This window comes from the organism of the source record quoted next, unplaced genomic scaffold (assembly GCF_019419815.1).
Source record: "Pyrus x bretschneideri cultivar Hongxiangsu unplaced genomic scaffold, Pyrus_bretschneideri_v1 Contig78, whole genome shotgun sequence".
Taxonomy (NCBI): domain Eukaryota; kingdom Viridiplantae; phylum Streptophyta; class Magnoliopsida; order Rosales; family Rosaceae; genus Pyrus; species Pyrus x bretschneideri.
The window spans coordinates 693,015-715,807 of NW_025999818.1; positions in this window are offsets into that span (position 1 = coordinate 693,015).

A 22,793-nucleotide genomic window follows, 5' to 3' on the forward strand; every position below is an offset into this window, starting at 1 on the left:
TTGAATGCATGGGCATGATCTTGGTGCTCTTGAACTGGTAGCAGGATTCTGAGACATGGTAGGCAAGCATGAGGTGGAGGTGATGACCTGTTTCTTTGTTCAATCTTTCCAAGTCGTATTGAAGAGGGTAGATCGAAAGACTGACTCCAAGTGCCGGCTGATTGCTCTTTTTACTTTGCCATGCGAGTAATAGCAAAGGCAAAGGAAAAGACAGGGAAAGATCATGATATGAGATACCTTTGCTTTCGCCCTTGATGATATGAGATACTTTTGCTTTTGAAGAAGCAGCGAATGAATCAGCACATATATTTGTTGCGCTTGTCTCCACATGCTTCGATCCACTGTTTCCTCTTGCCTCATCTGTACTCCAGGCATCTGGTATCTTCTTTGGGGGATACATCAATGGTTGAATTTGTGGTCTCAAGGGAATAAGAAAGCATGTTGAGAGGGTTGGTTGCATTTACATTCTCGGCCGAGAAGGAAAGTCATGCGCTTCTGGGTGTATGCCTTGCCATGAATGTTGATGTATATAGGAATTGTAATGGCAAGTGGCAGTGCGGATGCGGCAATGTCCTCCACGCGTCTTCAGCTTTGTCAGAGAGCTTTTGACAAAGTGGCACGCGTTTTCTGAAAAACTGGGATTTCGGCTTTGTCACCCACGCTTGTCGGCAAAAGTGTGTAGCTGCTTTCTCGGCCTCCACGCGTCTTCGACTTTGTCAGAAATCTTTTGACAAAGTTGAACGCTTTATCTGAAAAGCCGGGATTGCGTCTGAAGAGTCGGCGATCTTTACGCCGGGAAATCCGGTTTTGAAGAGTGGTGTCTCTTCAATTCTGAATTGGTGATTGTGTCGCCTCTCCTTTAATAGAGGTGATCGATCACCTCTATCATGCACACTTTGAAGATTTCCCAAAAATCGTCTCCAGCCCGTCGAGATTTCACTCCATCCAACCCTTCTCTTTTAACTTCTTGAAAAATGGCTAGCTCATCTAACCCATCGAACATTTGCTTAGATTTGAGTCTAAGCAATGATCCGGTAGCGCCGCGTCAGGATAAGGTATGGTGCCCGTCTTTCTTATCTTCTCATGGCCCTCTTACAGGTGAGGACTCTGTGATGACGGATGCAACAACAGCTACGATAGTAGCTCGGAACCTCCTCACTCCCAAAGATAGTCAGCTGCTTTCAGGATGGTCCGATGAGTTGGCCGTTCAAGAGTCCCTGGCTCTCAGTGTTCAGTGCGCGGGCTCTGTGTCCAACATGGGCCAACGCCTACTTGCTCGCTCCCGTCAGGTTGAATCATTGATGGCGGAGGTGGAGAATCTCAAGCAAGAGATCAAACAGCTTAAGCACGAGAATAGAAGTTTGCACGTGCTTGCAAATAATTACTCGACAGGCATGAAGAGGAAGCTTGATGAGATGCAAGAATCTCAAGGTCGAATTCAAAGTGACCGTCAAAGGCTTGCGTCTTTCTTCCAGAGGCACCTTTTTACTGCGTCATCTAGCGTTCCACCAAGGATTGGGGCCTTGAATGATCTATCTTTGGTGCCTCCCGCTCCTATGCCTCTCGCTCCGATGCCTCTTGCTCCGATGCCTCCTGCTCCGATGCCTCCCGCTCTGATGCCTCCTGCTCCGAGAGTGTTGCCACGTAGTGGGGCTTCACGTACACAACCTTTGTGAAGGCTCCATCTTTCTCTTTCTTTGTTAGATACAAATTTTTTTTTTTTTTTTTTCACACTTGTAATCTCTCGGAAATCAATGAACAAGCTTTGTTTTATTCAGTGCATTGGGTTGCCTCCCAAGTAGCGCTTTCTTTTACGTCTTGCAGCCGGACGAGACCTTCTTAGGCTCAGTTGGAACCCATGGCATGGAATTGATCGGGTACCTGTACCAAAGAATCAAGAATATCAATAGAGAAACATGAGTGATTATCATTAGGAAATTTCATAGTTTCAGAAATATTGAAATCAATCACTTCCCCATCGAATTCCATCGTTAAAGTGCCTTTAAACACATCTATCTTTGTTCGGGCTGTCTTCATGAAGGGCCTCCCAAGAAGAATCGGCAAAGATGGAGCATGGCTAATTTCTTCCATTTCAAGAACGTAGAAATCCGCCGGGAATATCAAATTATTTACCTGCACCAAGACATCTTCCAATACGCCCTTTGGATAGGCATTAGATCTATCGGCCAACTGAATAATTACACCATCTTGTTTTAACTCACCAAGATTCATAGATGCATAAATGGAATATGGCATGACATTAATAGAAGCACCTAGATCTAACATGCATTGTTCAAACTTAGTATTACCAATAACGCACGGAATTGTAAAACTACCCGGATCTTTGCATTTAGGGGGTAATTTCCTTTGTAACACAGCAGAGACATTTTCACTTACTTGAACCACCTCTTTGTTCGAAATCCTTCTCCTTGTTGTACAAAGTTCTTTTAAAAACTTAGCATACCTTGGGACTTGCTTAATCGCATCAAGGAGCGGGATATTGACTTGAACTTTCCGAAAGGTCTCTAGAATGTCCTTCTCGGCTTCTTCCTTCTTTGATTGCCTAAACCTGCCAGGAAAGGGCACGTTTAGTGGAATAGAACTAGAAAAAGTCGAATTGGGACTTACCTTGGTGGTTTGGGATGGTTTAGGAGGACTAGATGAATTCGGCAAGGTTTGGTCATCCTTGGCCGTGGGCTTTGCTCCCTGTGCTTCTTCTTGCAACAACTTGTCTTCCTCGTCTTGACTTGATTTAGGTGGTTGTGAGGTGGTTCCAACTTCCTTGCCACTTCTTAAGGTGATTGCATTGGCGGTTTCAAAGCCACCCTTTGGATTGACCACAGTTGAGCTAGGCAATCTTCCTTGCTCACGAAATTGCCCCATGAACTCGGCAATTTGTCCCACTTGCTTCTCCAAATTGTCCACCCGTTTGTCTTGGATTTGTCTCTCCTTATTTTGAGTTTGTACTTCCTGCGTCAAAGTAGTAAGTAACTTAACAACTTGATCATTATCCAAAGACATACCTGAGGTTGTTGGGGCGGATTGCACTTGGTTTTGATTGGGGACGAATGGCTTTGTATAAAAGCCCGGTGGTTGCTGCCTAAATCCTCCTTGGGGTTGTTGAGGATCCCGCCATTTGAAATTTGGATGGTCCCTCCACCCCGGATTGTAGGTATTCGAGTATGGATCATGGCGTGGTTGATTTTGGTTCCCAAAACCCACGGAATTGGCAGATTCCCAACCCCCATTCTCAATTAATTTAGGGCATTGATCGTTGGCATGTCCTTGCATAGAGCACACGCCACACACACTTGGTCCATGAATCTTCAATCCCTCGGCCAACTGAGAAACAATAGAAGTAAGGTTAACTAACTGGGATTGAATTTCGGGCATAGAACTTACCTCATTCACTTGTGGCCGTGGGGAATCTCTTTGTCCAAGTCCTTCATATTGTTGTGCATTTAGAGCACGGTTTGCAATTAGGGTCTTGGCTGCCATAGGAGTTTTGTCCACCAATGCACTTCCCGCCGAAGCATCGAGCATTTGGCGTTCCATGGGAAGGAGTCCTTCGTAGAAGTATTGAATGAGCAGCTCCTCCTTCATTTGATGTTGAGGACATGATGCAACAAGGGCTTTAAAACGCTCATAGTATGCCGGAAAAGATTCTCCTTGACTTTGTTGGATTCCGCTAATTTTCTTCCTCAAGAGAATGACTCTTGAAGTAGGGAAGAACTTCTCCAAGAACGCTCTCTTCATGCTTTCCCAAGAAGTCACTGTCTCGGGTGCCAATTCATAAAGCCAATCCTTAGCCTTTTCCACAAGAGAGAATGGAAAAGCTTTCATCTTCAAAATATTCCCATCAACATTAATGGGTGTCATGCTTGAGCATACAACTTCATACTCCTTCAAATGCTTGTTTGGATCTTCCATGGACAGCCCATGGTACTTAGGAATATGATGCAGCAAGCTAGACTTCAATTCGAACTCATCGGTCTTGCCTAGAGCCGCCCTAGGATATTGAATACATAGGGGTGTGGCATTGTCCAATCCCGAAGCGGAAAGCTCCTTGATTGTTCGGTTGTCTGCTGCCATGTCTTCTTCACCCACTGTTGTCTTGGGTTCCTCTTCTTCAGATTCAGAAACGGACTCGGAACTTTCACTTGATTCGCTAGGTTCTGGGTTCTTTCTCTTTCGTCTCAATTCTCGCTCGAAATCGACGTCAAAGACCGAGATAGGTTCACGAATCGGATGAGAACTCCGAGTCATAAACTAGTACCTAAAACAAGAACAAAACAAGATTAAGAATCTGGAAAAATAAAAACAAAAGAAAATAAAACAATCCAAGAGAATAGCAAAGTTGCTAATCCCCGGCAACGGCGCCAAAATTTGATGCGACAATTATACGCACACAAATTAAACCTTCTTTTTGTCAATTGTAGTAAGTATGTAAGTAGGGATCGTTCTGGACCGGGGATTAGGAGGGATTGTTAATCACTTGGATTTGACTCAAAAACGTAAAAACAAGTTTAAAACACTATACTAGACTCAAAGAATGCAAAACTCAGAATAAGAAAGATTAAGACTAAGACTAAACAAAATAAAGGGGGATTGGATTGGACGAATTTAAACTAAAATGGATAGATTGTAAAGAAAACAAATTGTAAATACGAATTTGACAGAAATGAATGGATGGGAAGCTAGCTAAGGGGTTCATCTCCACACATGTTATACTTGCATACAAAATGATTTCTAATTGCTTTTCAATAAACCATGAATTCTCAACACCCCGGGTTAATTAGGTCCGCTTAAATTAACCGTCAAGTTTTCCTTAAGTTAATGAATTGAATGATTGCATACGACAACCCAAAGCATTCCTCACAAGTTCCCTACATGAATTGCATAATAGAGATACAAGCTTGAATCATTAAGCATCATGAAAACTATAAGTGTTGACGAGGCATTCGTTACTATGATTGCATGAAACTTATGCCAAGAATTTACTTAACGCAATTGAGATCATCAACCTTTACTACTTGTGAATATAAGTTCATAACTATTAGGTGAAACTCACTTATATTCTAGCGTCATATTCATGCATGAAAATCAAGCGTGCACTCTCAATAAACTTACATAAATAAGTGTAAATCACATAGATAAGTAAATTGAATTCACAACTTATGAAACGTAATTAGAAGTAATCAAATTATATCGCAAGCATAAACATATATTTCGAATCCCCCCCTAGCCAAGGGGGGTTTAGTTCCTCATGATTACAAAACAAAGATAATTGAAATTAAACATTGAATTCAAAGGAAAAGAAACACCTAAACATTCCAACAACTCAAACTTGAATTGTATGAATGTTTAGGCCCTCTTCTCTTCCTCTTCGTTGCGGCACAAGGTCTAAGGAAGTGTTTAGGGCTTTAGGTGTATGTGGAATGGAGTGGGGAATGGTTGGAGTGGCTGCAATGGAGGAGAGAATGCTGGAAAACTGGAAGGGGATGCACGGCAAAGGTATTTGTGTTGTGTGTTGTGTTGTGGTGAATGAAATGAATTGTATGAATGCAATGCATGGTTTTATAGGGAGAGAATGGATGGGAGAACATGTGAATGGCAGCTAGGAATGATTAAAGAAGGGAATGCATGTGTAATGACAACTAGATTGGTTGGTGGAAATCTGAAAATGCAAATGGGAATGCTGGAAATGCAAGGGTGGCCACGGCATGGGTGTGTTTGTGTGTTGTGGCTGATTTGTTTGTTGGTTAAAGCTTGTGAGTGAATGATTAAAGATGCATGTGGATGAATTATACAATGGGAAAGTATGTGATTGACAACTAGGGTGAATGGTGGTTGCAATGATGAAGTGTGATGGCTGAAAATGGCAAGGGAAGGCACGGCAATGGGTTGGTTTGTGTGGCTGTTTTGTGTTGTGAATTATGATGAATGCATGTGGATTAAAGAAGAGTATGGAAGTGAATAAATCATAATAGGGCTGCAAGTTTAAAGGGCTAGGGTTTAAGTACATAGAATGGGCCTAAAATAGGTTGGTTTGCATGGCATAGAATGTGTTTGTGTGCATGTGGCTGAAATTGGTGGGTTATGCATGGGTTAGGCCCTTTGTTTTATATCCTAAGGTGCATACAAGGCCTTCAATTTCATCCAACATTTTGGCTCCAAGCATAAGCTATCCATCCTTAGCCCAATAGTGCTCCAAAAGGCTTTAAAAATGCACTTCTTTGCTCCTTAACCCCTTAGAACCTGAAAACACACAAAAGAAGCATAAAGGACTAAAATAACTAAAGAAACATAACGTAAATGCACGAGAACAAGCCATTTAAGTCGCATGAATATGCTCCTATCACCGCCCCGGGCCGGGATGTGACAATTTGGTATCAGAGCCTAACCCTGGTCGTGGTGTGCCGACGAGGACGTCGGGCCCCTAAGGGGGGTGGATTGTGACATCCCACATCACCCAGAGATGTGATACTTAAATGTATATTCCCATCCCTACCTAGCATGAAGCCTTTTGGGAGCTCACTGGCTTTGGGTTCCGTAAGAACTCCGAAGTTAAGCGAGCAGGGGCCTAGAGCAATCCCATGATGGGTGACCCACTGGGAAGTTGCTCGTGAGTTCCCAAAAACAAAACCGTGAGGGAATGGTAAGCCCAAAGCGGACAATATCGTGCTACGGTGGTGAAGCGGGCTCGGGAAGTGATTCGCCCCGGGCCGGGATGTGACACATCATGCATCATGCATATTAATTAATAATTATTATAGTTTTTATAAAATTTAATTCAAAATTTAATATATATATATATATATAATTATATGATTATTATAGATAGTTAATATTTTGGGGGTATAATTATTATAGTATATATAATTATTATAATTATTATAGACTTTATAGTTAATTTAATATATATATATATATATTTATTATAGTTTTTAGGGGTATAAAATTGTTAAATTAATGTATATAATTATTACAATATTTTTTTAGGGTTATAAAATTATAAAAATAATATTCTGCTTATCGTGTATCGTGTTACCCACGTATATACCCGAATCAACCCGTTATCTTAACAGGTGCTTATCGGGTTACCTGATAATGACCCAATTCGTTATTGTGTCGACTCGAACACCTGTTAATTTTGTGTCGTGTCGTATCGTGTTATCGGGTCGTGTCAGGAATTGCCAGGCCTAAGCAGCCCCATTATTAATAAGTTAATGCCAAACAAAACTCTTTTTTCTTCTTGTCTTCCCACGTCTGCTTCATTTCCTTCTGTGTAACCGACAAAGGTTTTAACACCCTTTTAATGACAACAGTAAAAGAGAGGTCCATTGAATTCCTTGCTGCCCACTTTGTATGATTAAACGCCTTCATTGATTTCTCAATGGAAAACAGCATAGCCTTGTGCCACTTGAGTTTACTCACCGCAGTCGTAGCATTCTTGCATCTCGCCGTCTAACTTCCAGAAAATCTGAAAGTGGTCAAATTCTGCTGCAGTTGTGTGTGTCAGCTTGATCATGTGAATAGAAGAGAAAGCAAAGCTTTCATTTTTCTTTTCTGTGCAATAAAAGGATAAAGGTAGCCTTTTTCTTGAAGTGGCCACGGGCATTGCATAACATTTAAATAACATGAGGTAGTGCAAGTGGCAGAAAGGTGTTGTGCCTTTACATGATGACGTCGATGAATAATCTAACCTTTAACTTACTAAAGATATTGCTCGACTCAAAAAAAAAAAAAAAAAAAAAAAAAAACATGAGGTAGTATGCTTGTACGTAACACATTCGAACACCTTATTACTCCATTTTTTTTTTCCAATCTTTAGATAAATGAATGAAACCCATACTACCCAAACAAAAATAACGAGTATCCTGCAGATTTTTTATCTTTTCTCTCTTTTTAACATGCTCGAATATACAAAGCTACAATGCCCCTCATTTTCACATTTCAATGTAGTACATTCCATCCATTTTTCTATATAAACAAAACCCCAATGGCACAACCTCTATGATACTTTCTCAAAACAATAAAGGATAGGTATATGCATAACTGCTCAACTTAATATCAGAGCATGGTAGGGAGATATGGCTAACAAAGAAAAGGCTTAGTTTAAAGTTCAAGGGGCTACTAGGGATAAAATTAGCTTGTGAGGTAGGCATGAAAAGCTCAAACAATAAAAAATGGCCTATATCCTTTCCAAATTGTTACATGAATTGATGAATGAATCGAGAGATATAAAGCACATTCTAGACATACATGTAAGAATGAGATCATACTCACAAGAATAAATGTGATTGATGCATGATAGTTCAATCATGAAAGACTCAAAAGCTCACAAGGATTACATGACGTCACTATATTCACAAAGGAAAAGTTAAATCATGCTTGAGTTTCACATCAATAAGGCTATGTGCATTTGTGTTTCAAGGATGATTAAACATGTACAAGCTAACAAAGGAATCAGGAAATTCAACTAAAACATGGTTACTAATTTGTCGATCACCATGGTTCAGATTCAATCCAATCATATCATTGTGTCGAGAAACTAACCAAAAAAAAAAAAAAACTAACGCAAAGCAATAAAGAAAATAAGAAAATGTTTTTGGATTTTCAATTTTTTTTTTATTTTTTCTCTTCTTTTTATTTTTTATTTATTTTATTTTATTTATTTTTTGTGTTTTTAAATATCGAAGAACAAAACAAACTAAACTAATAAAATCAATTGACAACGCAGCATAAAGACAAAAGCAAATCTAGTTCTTGTTGAAAGACTTTTCAAATTTTCCATTTTCTTTTTTATTACAATCCTCACCACCCACCCCACCACCACCCCCCCCCAAAAAAAAAAACCTAAACTGGACATGGTCCCTAATGTCTTTTTTGCATAGAAAAACAAAGAAAAGAAAGTGAAATGAATGAGGAAAAGCATTTGAACAAAGACGCTTCCCTGGTTTATTCACCAAGTGATATGTATTGTGGTCTTTGAGAAGAAGCAACCCCCCAAGCTTTAATTCTGCAATCAACTCTAGGGTGCACATCATGAAGTTCTCCTACAACGAAAAATAAAATAATACGGTATAGCATTCAAGAAATCAAAGCAAACCAAAAATCGAAAATAAGAAACTAAAAATAAGAGAAAAATAAATAAAAATACTGGGTTGCCTCCCAACAAACGCTAAATTAATAGTCTTCAGCCGGACTACGGAATGGGTTAAACAAGAGTGGTGACAAGAGGTGCAAAATTGGTGGCGTCGAAATCGACAACCACATTCACCTCCCTGTTAAGATCATCGACTCCAAAACATTCTCCATCACTTGAATATTTAATCTCATGAAAAACTTTAAACAACACATGCTTTCCCTGTACTCTCAATGTGACTAGGCCCTTTCGAACTTCAATTAGAGTATTTGTAGTGGCTAGGAATGGCCTGCCTAGGATGATCGGGATTTCACTATCTTCTTCCACATTAAGAACCACAAAATTTTGGAGGAAAAATTAGCTTGCCAACCCGAACCAATATTACTTCAATAATACCTCTTGTGTATGTGACAGATCAATCCATTAGCTGTAAACAAATTGATGTTGGTTTCATCTCTCCTAACTTAATTGTTTAAAGATAGAGAAAGACATTAGATCAATACATGCACCCAAATCACATAAAGATTTATCAAAATAAGGGTTTCCAATTGTACAAGGAATAGGGAAGCTCCCTAGATCTTTCAACTTAGGTGGCAATTTTTTATTTTTTTTGTAGCACTGCATTACATTCTTCGGATACATCACCACCTCATGCTCAGTGAATCTCCTCTTCTTGGTGCATATGTCTTCCAAATTTTGCATAGCTCAGAATTTGTTTCACTGCATCAAGTAAATGAATGTCAATGAACACTTTTTAAAAAAATATCAAAAAAGTGTTTCTTAGCCATTTGTAACTATTGAGGATATGGAATAGATGGAGAAAACGTACTCTCTCTTCCTCTTGCGGTTTAGTGATGACATTTTCAGATTTTTCAACCGTGTCCACTTTTCCTTCATCCTTTGTCTCTACAACTTTCCAACTTTAGAGTGTGATGACCTTGACTTGCTCTTGATTATTGGGATTGATCTCAGTTTGACTCTGAAACTTGCCCTTCTTTCTCTCAACCATCACATTGGCAATTTGACCAACCTGATCCTTTAGCTTGCGAATAGATGTTTGCTAATTTTGTAGAGAAGTTTGAGTTGCTTGAGTGAGAACGTTGGTAGTTTGAGCCAATTGAACCATCATATCTTCCATTAAACTCTTTATGGCTCATTGTTCTAAAACGGTAGAGGTGGGTTCACTTGATTTTGTTAATTATTCTTCTAGGCAAAATTTGGATGATGATGCAAACCAAGATGTATTTATTTGAGAATGGATCAAACTGTTGACGGTTGAAGTTGTTCACTTGCACTATTCTAAAAATCTTCACCTAGCACCACCTATGTCTCGTCTAGGTGCTAGGCAGCTGGCCACCGCCTCGATTAATGCGTAGGCATTTGAAAATTAAGAAAGGCCGCCTAAACCTGCTGAGGCGCTCGTCTGGACCACCTAGGCACTCGTTTGGTCCGTCTAAACCCACCTAAGCACCCGCTTAGGTTGCAACTTACTTAGGCAGAAAATAGATAACTTTGATTTTTCATTTTTTTTTTCCAATAAATTGTAAGAGACTTGTTGAATACTTAAATGAACACACATTATATGCTTGTTCCCCATGTTTTCATTATGTTCCAATACTTCATAATATAATTCATTCTATTTGGTAGTTTATGATGTGTGTGTGTGTATATATATTAAAGTATAAACACATTTATTTACACGAAATATAATAGATTTACTTAAATCCGCCTAGGCCCCGCCTAGGCGCCTAGGCGCTAGGCCATAGCGTGCTGCCTAGGCGCTAGGCCATAGCGTGCCGCCCGACTAGCACCTAGTGCTTTTTAGAACCTTGTTTACTCGATTTCCTTGTTATTGAATAAACTCTGGAAAATAACAGCTCATTGGACACTCAATACTTGAATGTATACCTGCATAAATTTCACAGACATGAGACAACATCCAAAGATTTCATAGTCATTAAATTATCAAACTTTTTCTTTAAACTAGAAATTTGTGCAGCTATAGTTGATACATGGTGTCAATCTCATATACTCCAGCCTTCTTTAGTAACTCTCTATCAGCACCCCAACTTTGAGAAATAATAGCCAACGTTAGCTTCATCACTGGTTTTTGTCATTAGAGCACCCCTGCTAGCATCATCTATCATGCGCTTATTATCGACACTTAAAGCTTGATAGAAATTTTGAAGTTGCAATCATTATGGTAGACCATATGATGTGGGCACTTTAACAACAAATCTCTGAAATGCTCCCGACAAATCTCTGAATTGCTCCCAACTCTGATAGGAGCATATTTAGGCAACTTAGTTGGCTTGTTCTTGTGCACTTACGTTGTTATTTCTTAGTTCTTTAAGTCTTTTAAGTTATTTTCGTATGTTTTCAGGTTCTAAGGGCTAAATGAGCAAAGAAGTGCATTTTGGAGCCTTTTGGAGCACTTTTGGGCTAAGGATGGATAGCTTATGCTTGGAGCCAAAGTGTTGGACGAAATTGAAGGCCTTGTATGCACTTTAGGACATAAAACAAAGGGCCTAGCCCATTCTAACACCATTGTCGTGCATTCCCCTTCCAATTACAGCTTTCCCACTTCATCATTCCAGCCACATTCTTCCATTCACTCTTCAATCATTCACCCTAGTTGGCAGCCACATGCTTTCCCATTTCAATAATTCACCCTAGTTGGCAGCCACATACTTTCCCATTTCAATATCATTCTCCCATAAACCATCAGCACATGCTCTCCCTTTTGTGCCGTGCATTCCCCTTCCATTTCCAGCTTTTCCCCTTCATCATTGCAGCACATTCACTTCCATATTCCCTAGCTATTTTTCCATTCATTCCCTTCATTATTTCAGCCACATGCACTCTTAATCATTCAGCCACATTCTCTCCCATTCTCTCCCTATAAAACCATCCATTCATACACACTTCACAAAAAAAAAACAATCCTTTGAGCCGTGCATAACCCTCCATTCCAGCAACAATCCTTTGAGCCGTGCATGCCCCTTTCATTTCCAGCACTCCCCATCCCTCCAAAACACTACCCTACCATCACACATCCATTCCTCCATACAAATACCACCCCAAAACCTGTCCTTAGACCTTGTGCCGCAATAAAGAGGAGGAGAAGAGGGCCGAAACGTTCATGCAATTCAAGTTGAGTTGCTGGAATTTTTAGGTGTTTCCTCTCCTTGATTTCAATGGTTAAATTTACTTATCTTTGTCTTGTACGTATGAGGAACTAAATCCCCTTTGGCTAAGGGTGTATTCGAAACCATGATTATATATGTGAAATAAGTTGATTACTTCCAGTTATTGTTGCATAAGTTGTGAATACAATTTGCTTAACCGTTTGATTTAGAACTTATTCTTGTATGTTGATTGAGAGTGCACGCTTAATTTGCATGCTTGAATTTGGTGCTAGGATATAAGTTTGTTTCACCTAATCGTTATGAATTTATATTCACAAGTAGTGAAGGTCGCTAGTCACGATCATGTTAAGTAGATTCCTGGCAAGAGTTTCATGCTTTTCATAGTTACAAATGCCTTGTCGATGCTTATGATTTCCAAAGAACGTAATGATTCTAACTTGTATCTTTATCATGCTGTTCATATAGAGAACTTGTTAGGAATAATTTGTTTGCGATGCATATTCATCCAATTCAATGATTCTAGGGAAATCTGAAGGTTAATTTAAGAGGACCTAATTAACTTGGAGTGTCGAGGTTCATAACTTATTGAATTGATAACTGGAAATTGATTTACGTTGCATATATTTCATGTGTGGAGAAGAACCCCTTAGCTATTCCATCATCCATTGGTTTATCACAATTTGTCTTACAATCTGTTTTCTTTACAATCTGTCCATTTAATTTAATTTCGTCCAAACACAATCCCCCCATATTTTGTTAAGTCTTAGTCATTACAATCTATCTTATTTTGTGTTTTTAAGTATTTGGAGTCTTGTGGACTTGTTTTGAGTTTTTGTTAAGTGAGTTAAGTGTTTTAAAGATTAGTTTTATTTATTTGAGTCAGTTTAAAGTGTTTAGCACCCCTAGTTAATCCCCGGTCAGAACGATCCCTACTTACATCATTACTACAATTGTCACAAATAGGGTTTAATTTGTGTGTCACATTCGTAACGCATCAAAATTTTGGCGCCGTTGCCGGGGATTAGCAAAGTTGCTAATCCTTTGTCTTGAGTCTTGTTTAAATTGTTTGGTTTCTGTTTTGTTTTAATTTTTGCACCGTGTGTATGTGTTTTGTTTTTGTGCCGTGTGTGGCAACTTATTTTCTTACTTGTGCCGAGTCTATTAAGTTGGTTACTTATCTTGTTTGCTCTTGTGTGTAGGTACTAGTTTATGACCTGTAGCTCACAACCTGTTCGTGAGCATATCTCCGACTTTGACGGCGATTTCGAGAGGACTTTGAGAAGGAACAAGAAATTGCAAGAGTCTAATCCTCCTAGTCCCGAACCTGAAGTAGAAAAGCAAGAAGTTGAGGTTGAAGAGGAGGCCACGGCAAAGTTTGAAGAGGAAGTACCAACCATGGTAGCGGACAATCGAACCATCAAGGAGCTTTCTGCCTCGGGTTTGGCCAATGCAGCCCCTCTTTGCATCCAATACCCCAATGCAGCCCCTGAGAAGACCGATGAGTTTGAGTTGAAGTCCAGTTTGCTACATCATATACCCAAGTTCCATGGGTTATCACTGGAGGACCCCAATAAGCATTTAAAGGAGTTCGAAGTAGTATGCTCAAGTATGACACCGGTGAATGTGGACAGCAACATATTGAAGATGAAGGCTTTTCCTTTTTCTTTGTTGGAGAAGGCCAAGGATTGGTTGTATGAGTTGGCTCCCGGAACTGTCACATCATGGGAGAGTATGAAGTGAGCCTTCTTGGAGAAGTTCTTTCGGCCATCACGAGTCATTCTTCTTCGCAAGAAGATTAGTGGAATTCAAAAAAGCCAAGGTGAATCTTTTCCAACTTATTATGAACGTTTTAAAACTCTTGTTGCTTCATGTCCACAGCACCAAATGAAGGAGGAGCTACTTCTTCAATATTTTTACGAAGGTCTTTTACCACTTGAATGGCAAATGTTGGATGCATCCGCGGGAGGAGCTCTAGTGGACAAGACACCCAGGGATGCCAAAACTTTCATTGCTAATCGAGCACTCAATGCACAACAATATGAAGGTGTTGGGCAGAGAGACACCCCACGGCCACATCATGTAAATGAGGTAAGTTCTATTTCTGAGTTACAATCCCAAATGGCTAACCTTACGTCTATGTTGTCACAGTTTGTTGAAGGCCCCAGAGCGCAAGGAGCTACAATCTGTGGTGTATGCTCCATTCAAGGACACCAATCTGATCAATGCCCTCAATTAATTGAGAATGGAGGGTGGGAATCTACCAATGCCGTGGGTTTTGGGAATCAAAACCAACCAAGGGGTGAACCTTTCTCCAATACTTACAATCAAGGATGGCGTGACCACCCAAATTTCAGATGGAGAGATGCACAACAACCTGCCCAACAAAGTAGATTCCGAGGCCAATGGCACCACAACCACCTCCTCAATCACAATCATCCCAAACCAACTCAGGTATGTCTATGAATGATGATAAAACATATCAATTATTAACCACAATGGCACAGGGAATGCAGAATCAAGCAAAAGAGGTTAATGAGCTAAAGAAGCAAATCGGACAAATGGCCGAATTTTTGGGACAATTTCGTGAAAATGGTAAGTTACCAAGCACTACGGTGGTCAATCCAAAGGGTGGTTTCGAATCTGCAAAAGCTATCACCCTAAGAAGTGGAAAAGAAGTGGGAAGCAAAGCACATGAATCTGCCCAAAATAAGGAAGATGAGAAGATACAAATTGAAGAAGATGAGCAATCCTATGTTGGAAATGTGCCCTAAAACCAATCATATGATGATACTTTATGGACATTTCACATGTTAAACTAATCTAGTTTAATATTAAGGGCAAACATTATTGTTTGAGCCGTCTCATATAAATGTTATATGCTTAAACGATAAGTCCAAGGAATATGTGATTGGAAGAATGCGATCTAAAGAAGTTAGATTCATGAGACCATTCTTTCGTTGACACATCCTAAACGTTCCTGATCATAGGATTGTCAATTGGGCATTGACAGTCCTTTAAGATCAGTACGTGCTATGTCTTCTCTCAGGGAGAGTGACTAGTCTCGAGTCATTGGTGTGTGTGACATCAAGACAAGTACGTAGGTGCTCAATAGAGAATGAGTTCACTGAACACGATCAACGAAGAGTTCTCATATTCATGTCACATGAGAACTCATGGTTGGGATAATGCAAATTAGTCTTTTGACCTGAGGCATCACAGTTGTCTTGTGGTTAGGTCCTTAATCTTTGATTATGTCAAAGTCACTCCATCAGGAGGGTGTCCATGGCATCGTTGGGGTTAAGCCACTTAGCCATGGAGGCAAGTGAATGCGCAACAAGGGATCTCTAACCTTCAAACTGTTTGAGGGAGAATACTCTATGATATGATTAAGAATCTTTGGCCAAAGTATGAATGAGATTTAGGAATGTGTTCCAAATCACATTCAAGGTAATCATATAAGCACAAGACTCACATTGGATAGTAGACATGAATAAACTATCAAACCAAACAATGTGGTCAAGAGTATTGTATTAGAGAAAGACCGTATTGCATTTGTAATCCTAAAACTGAATAGGTTCTCCACCTCTTCTGATTAGCTTGGGTAACCATGACATGCTGCTAGGCGTCAACCATGGTTTGTGGAAGCCCTAAAAGTGTATTATCACTAACGGGAGAATTGAAAGTAAGTTTCAATTCACAATCGATTAGAAAGAGTTTTAATCGCCCACTGCCTCGCTAAAAGGAACCTAATGGATCGTTCACCGAGTAAGGTAGAGTTTGAAGAAACAACGGAGATGAGTAAGAATAATTAAATGGTTTAATTATTTATCTAAGGCTAGGATTAATTAATATGTTAATTAATCAAACGAATAAGTTCGTTAAAGACCTCGGGTTAGTTTTGGGCCGCAAGGCCCAATGGGATTTGAATGTCAAGCCCATTAACTCAAGTTGTATGACAACTTGAATAAACAAAGGGCTTGAAAACCCAATAAACCCTATAGGCTTGCCATGTTAGAAGAATAGGGCTTTTGGTCCATTAGGTCACTTATTTGAAGGGACTATATAAAGGACTTTATAGCCTAAAATTTACATATGGTAATTTTTGGGGAAAGGATGAGAACACAAGCTCTCCTTTCTCTCTAAAATTTAGGCCACCTTGGAGGGATCATCTAGCAATCAAACTCCTCCAAGGTCACTCATTTCTTCTTCATTATGCCTTGGTGATGAATCATTAGAGGTTCTCAATTTTGGGAACTTGGAGAAACTTTTTCATCCATCCAAATCCATGGATCTAAGATGCAAGGAATGAAGGCCCTCTCTTTGGGTGATTAGCCTTTGCTTATGCAAAGAGGAATCTACAAAGGTATTGATTTCTCAACTCACTTTGTTTTGAGTTGAGTCTTGGTTCACCTATCTACTAGGCTTTGAATTTCATGGGTAAATGTTTTGTTTTTAAGTGCATACAAGCATGATTCCGCCTTTAATTGTTAATTGCATGCTATTGATGTTGCTTAAATGAACATGTTTTTCACAAATTTTCCTTCAAAAGGTGCCTCTGGAAGAAAGCCGAAAGCCTTTGACGGTCACTTTGAATTCGACCTTCAGATTCTTGCAGCTGATCAAGCTTCCTCTTCATGCTCGTCGAATAATTATTTGCAAGCACGTGCAAACCTCTATTCTCGCGCTTAAGCTGTTTGATCTCTTGCTTAAGATTTTCCACCTCCGCCATTAATGATTCAACTTGACGGGATCGAGCAAGTAGGCGTTGGCCCATGTTGGACACAGAGCCCGCACACTGAACACTGAGAGCTAGGGACTCTTGAACGGCCAACTCATCGGACCATCCTGAAAGCAGCCTACTATCTTTAGGAGTGAGGAGGTTCCTAGCTACTATCGTAGCTGTTGTTGCATCCATCATCACGGAGTCTTCACCTGTAAGAGGGCCATTAGAAGATAAGAAAGACGGGCACCATACATTACCCTGACGCGGCGCACCCGTATCACTACCGAGACTCAAATCTAAGCAAATGTTAGATGGGTTAGCCATTTTCAAAGATGTTAAAAGAGAAGGGTTGGATGGAGTAAAATCTCAAAAGGCCGGAGACGATTTTCACGAATGGGCAATCTTCAAAGTGTGCATGTTAGAGGTGATCGATACCTCTATAAAAGGAGAGGCGACACAACCACCGATTCAAAAAAAAAAATTGAAGAGACACCACTCTTCAAATCTTAAAAGCCGGATTTTCCTGCGTAAAGTTCGTCAACACTCTTCAGACACAATCTCGGCTTTTCATATAACGCGTGCAACTTTGTCAAAAGATCTCTGACAAAGTTGAAAACGCGTGGAGGTCATTATCCCAACTACACACTTTTGCCGACAAGCGTGGGTGACAAAGCCGCAATCTCGGCTTTTCAGATAACGCGTGCAACTTTGTCAAAGATCTCACACTTTTGCCGAAAAGCGTGGGTGACAAAGCCGCATCCGCACTACTACTTGCCATTACAATTCTTTTATACGTCAACATTCATGGCAAGGCATACATCCAGAAACGCATGACTTTTCTTCTCGGCCGAGAATGTAGCTGCAACCAAACCTCTCAACATGCTCAGTTTTCTTCTTCCCTTGAGAACACCTATTCAACCATTGATGTACCCCCAAAGAAGATACCAGATGCCTGGAGTACAGATGAGGCAGGAGGAAACGGTAGATCGAAGCATGTGGAGACAAGCACAACAAATATATGTGCTGATTCATTCGCTGCTTCTTCAAAAGCAAAGGTATCTCATATCATCAAGGGCGAAAGCAAAGGTATCTCATATCATGCTCTTTCCCTGTCTTTTCCTTTGTCCTTGTTCTTACTCGCATGGCAAAGAGAAAGAGAGCAATCAGCCGGCACTTGGAGTCAGTCTTCCGATCTGGAACCGATTACCTGGAATCTATTCCCTGGTTGCTTACCTAGCGTTGCTCTCGAGTAGTCATCTTCAACGGTTGATACACTTCCAGAGAAGGGACCACATCTGCTTGAAGAACAGCTAAGACGAGTGACAATGAAACATCAATCTTGTGGATCGTCAGCAACCGCAACAACTGCATATGCTGAGTTATCCTCTAACCCTCTTCAATACAAATTGGAAAGATTAAACAAAGAAACAGGTCATCACCTCCACCTCGTGCTTGCCTGCCATGTGTCTGAATCCTGAAACCGCTCATGGTCCTATTTTCACTCAAGATCAAGCCTAAATGCAATCACCAAGGAGAAGATGGAATTTACACTCCATAACCAGATTTGCGTCCCTAAACTCTTCTCTTTGTTAGTTACATTCTGCCGTGTTTAGTATGTTTAGTTGCTGTTTATGTGTTTACTTTTGTTTGGTGTGATTTCAGGCTTAAAACATTGAGGACAATGTTTGATTGAAGTGTGGGGGGGGGGGGGGGGTAACTAAGTATGTTGAGGCAAATTCGTGGGATTTTATCACCCATAACTTCCAATGTTGTTCCTTGCTGTTTTTAAGTGTTTTTAAGCTATTTTAGAGTGTTTTAGAGTGTGTTGACTTAAAAATCCATAAATACCATAAAAATTTGAAAAATTGTTTTGAAAAACCCAAAAAGAGTTGTTTTTGTGTGTTTGTTTATGTCGTAGGTCACCTTCCAACACAATGATGAGGATTTGGTTTTTAATTGCATGATGCTGTGAAAGAGAGTTATAAACATGGATGGAAGTTTGATATATTCTTGGTTTATACTTGGTTATAGTTGTTGTTTATGAATTCATGTTTAATCCCAAAAAAAAAAAAAAAAAAAAGAAGTTTTTGTAATATGCTTGAAGGAAGGAACTTAGAATAACATTACAACCCTGAGAGACTTGAGCTTTAAACATTCTTTGGAGAGTATTAATCTGTGATTCTTGTTTTCAAACTCGTTACATGATCTCATTATTCTTGCTTGGTTGCTAATTAGAAGGCGTTTCATCATTTAGTTCCAAATGCTAGAACTTGCATCTATTCCATTCAAAGCATGATTGCATAATATATATCAAGATGAAGTGCGTAGTGAAGCCATCAACCAAACAGCCAACCCATGCACTATATATATATATATATTGTAGGTCATAACCCCCATTGAGCCATTGTTAGCCTTTGTTCTTTGTTTACCCATATCATCCCCACCTAGCCTAGATTAGGACCACCCATACCCTTGTTCTTGAAGCATAGTAAGCATGACTTAGAGGGAATCCTTTCGAATATGCAAAACAACAAGTGTGGGGGAATTTGTGTGTGTGTGTTGATATGCCACGAAAAGAAATAAGGCATATAAAAAAAAATCGTGGAAAAAGAAAAAGAGGATGAAATAAGTGAAAATAAGCTCACATGTTTGTGGTAGTTGAAGAAAGGGTCCAAAACGTTGAATATGGCCCCAAGAGTTGTGTGAATTTTCCCCTTCTGTGTCTAAGTGAGTTTCTGCTATCATAAGTGATTCTAAGTGTCAAATTTCATTACTTTGCTTGCTATTGCTTAAAGAACATTTGTTATCCTTACCTTTCATTGTTAGCCAGTCACCCTTACCCCGTTACAATCCTTATGCTTCAATCTTGATCATTATGTTTTCAATAATGTGGAGTTTGGAATTGATGTAAGCATATGGTGTCCCTGGATCTCGCATCTAATTGGTAGCATTCCTTTCATGAGATCTTATTCATATACATTCCAGAAAAGTGCTTTCCTTGTTATAAACATATGTGAGTGTTTAGTTTCATATTTACATCAATCTTCTCACATATACTTAGTGTAGGGTGTGTAATCAGAAAGTCTGTGTGAAAATAAGAGAGTATCTTGTAAGGAATTAAGTGATTTCTCTAAGGCATGTTACTACATTCAAATGTTGTTTGAAATTGATTAAATGAGAACTAGTAAGGAGTGATTATGATTACGTATGTGCCTAAGCATAAGGATGACTAAAATCTATGTGAGTAATGTTCTTGAACATGTCATGTGCATTAAGAATCCCTGAGACCATTTTTGGAAGGTTTAGGTTTTGTTTTGTTTTTCTGTTTTGCTCGAGGACTAGCAAAAGCTAAGTGTGGGGGAATTTGATAGGAGCATATTTAGGCAACTTAGTTGGCTTGTTCTTGTGCACTTACGTTGTTATTTCTTAGTTCTTTAAGTCTTTTAAGTTATTTTCGTATGTTTTCAGGTTCTAAGGGCTAAAGGAGCAAAGAAGTGCATTTTGGAGCCTTTTGGAGCACTTTTGGGCTAAAGATGGATAACTTATGCTTGGAGCCAAAGTGTTGGACGAAATTGAAGGCCTTGTATGCACTTTAGGTCATAAAACAAAGGGCCTAGCCCATTGCCGTGCATTCCCCTTCCAATTACAGCTTTCCCACTTCATCATTCCAGCCACATTCTTCCATTCACTCTTCAATCATTCACCCTAGTTGGCAGCCACATGCTTTCCCATTTCAATCATTCACCCTAGTTGGCAGCCACATACTTTCCCATTTCTATATCATTCTCCCATAAACCATTAGCACATGCTCTCCCTTTTGTGCCGTGCATTCCCCTTCCATTTCCAGCTTTTCCCCTTCATCATTGCAGCACATTCACTTCCATATTCCCTAGCTGTTTTTCCATTCATTCCCTTCATTATTTCAGCCACATGCACTCTTAATCATTCAGCCACATTCTCTCCCATTCTCTCCCTATAAAACCATCCATTCATACACACTTCACAAAAAAAAACAATCCTTTGAGCCGTGCATAACCCTCCATTCCAGCAACAATCCTTTGAGCCGTGCATGCCCCTTTCATTTCCAGCACTCCCTATCCCTCCAAAACACTACCCTACCATCACACATCCATTCCTCCATACAAATACCACCCCAAAACCTGTCCTTAGACCTTGTGCCGCAACAAAGAGGAGGAGAAGAGGGCCGAAACGTTCATGCAATTCAAGTTGAGTTGCTGGAATTTTTAGGTGTTTCATCTCCTTGATTTCAATGGTTAAATTTACTTATCTTTGTCTTGTACGTATGAGGAACTAAATCCCCTTTGGCTAAGGGTGTATTCGAAACCATGATTATATATGTGAAATAAGTTGATTACTTCCAATTATCGTTGCATAAGTTGTGAATACAATTTGCTTAACCGTTTGATTTAGAACTTATTCTTGTATGTTGATTGAGAGTGCACGCTTAATTTGCATGCTTGAATTTGGTGCTAGGATATAAGTTTGTTTCACCTAATCGTTATGAATTTATATTCACAAGTAGTGAAGGTCGCTAGTCACGATCATGTTAAGTAGATTCCTGGCAAGAGTTTCATGCTTTTCATAGTTACAAATGCCTTGTCGATGCTTATTATTTCCAAAGAACGTAATGATTCTAACTTGTATCTTTATCATGCTGTTCATATAGAGAACTTGTTAGGAATAATTTGTTTGCGATGCATATTCATCCAATTCAATGATTCTAGGGAAATCTGAAGGTTAATTTAAGCGGACCTAATTAACTTGGAGTGTCGAGGTTCATAACTTATTGAATTGATAACTGGAAATTGATTTACGTTGCATATATTTCATGTGTGGAGAAGAACCCCTTAGCTATTCCATCATCCATTGGTTTATCACAATTTGTCTTACAATCTGTTTTCTTTACAATCTGTCCATTTAATTTAATTTCGTCCAAACACAATCCCCCCATATTTTGTTAAGTCTTAGTCATTACAATCTATCTTATTTTGTGTTTTTAAGTATTTGGAGTCTTGTGGACTTGTTTTGAGTTTTTGTTAAGTGAGTTAAGTGTTTTAAAGATTAGTTTTATTTATTTGAGCCAGTTTAAAGTGTTTAGCACCCCTAGTTAATCCCCGGTCAGAACGATCCCTACTTACATCATTACTACAATTGTCACAAATAGGGTTTAATTTGTGTGTCACATTCGTAACGCATCAAACTCTCCTAAAATAGCTTGCCAAGGAATTGAGCAAAAGTCATTATGTTATTCCTCAACTTAGCAATCTTAGAAGGAGGAAAAAAAAATTCACAAAAGTTTCCTTGCCAAGTCATACCAAGTTGTAATCAAGTTGGGTGGAAGGGATTGGAGCCAAGACTTCGCCCTATCTTTTAGTGAGAAAGGGAACAAATGAAACCTTATTGCTTTATCCGTCACATTATAGATCTTAAGAGTGTCATAAATCTCGAGAAACTCATTGATATGCAAATTAGGATCTTTGGTTGACAAGCCATAGAATGATGGCATCGTTTGAATGAAAGATGGCATCAACTCGAAGTTGTTAGCGACAATTTGCAAACAAACGATGCATGAAGGTGAGGTTGTCATAGTAGGAGCAGAATACTCCATCAACGTTCGATTCTTGTTCGGATTAGGGAGAGCCATTTCATCAGTCCATTCTTGTGTCTTCTTGTACTCTTTTCATATGCGTCGAAAGATTTTCTCAATTTCTGAATCGTATGGTACAAGCTCTAGACTTCAAGAACAGCAACC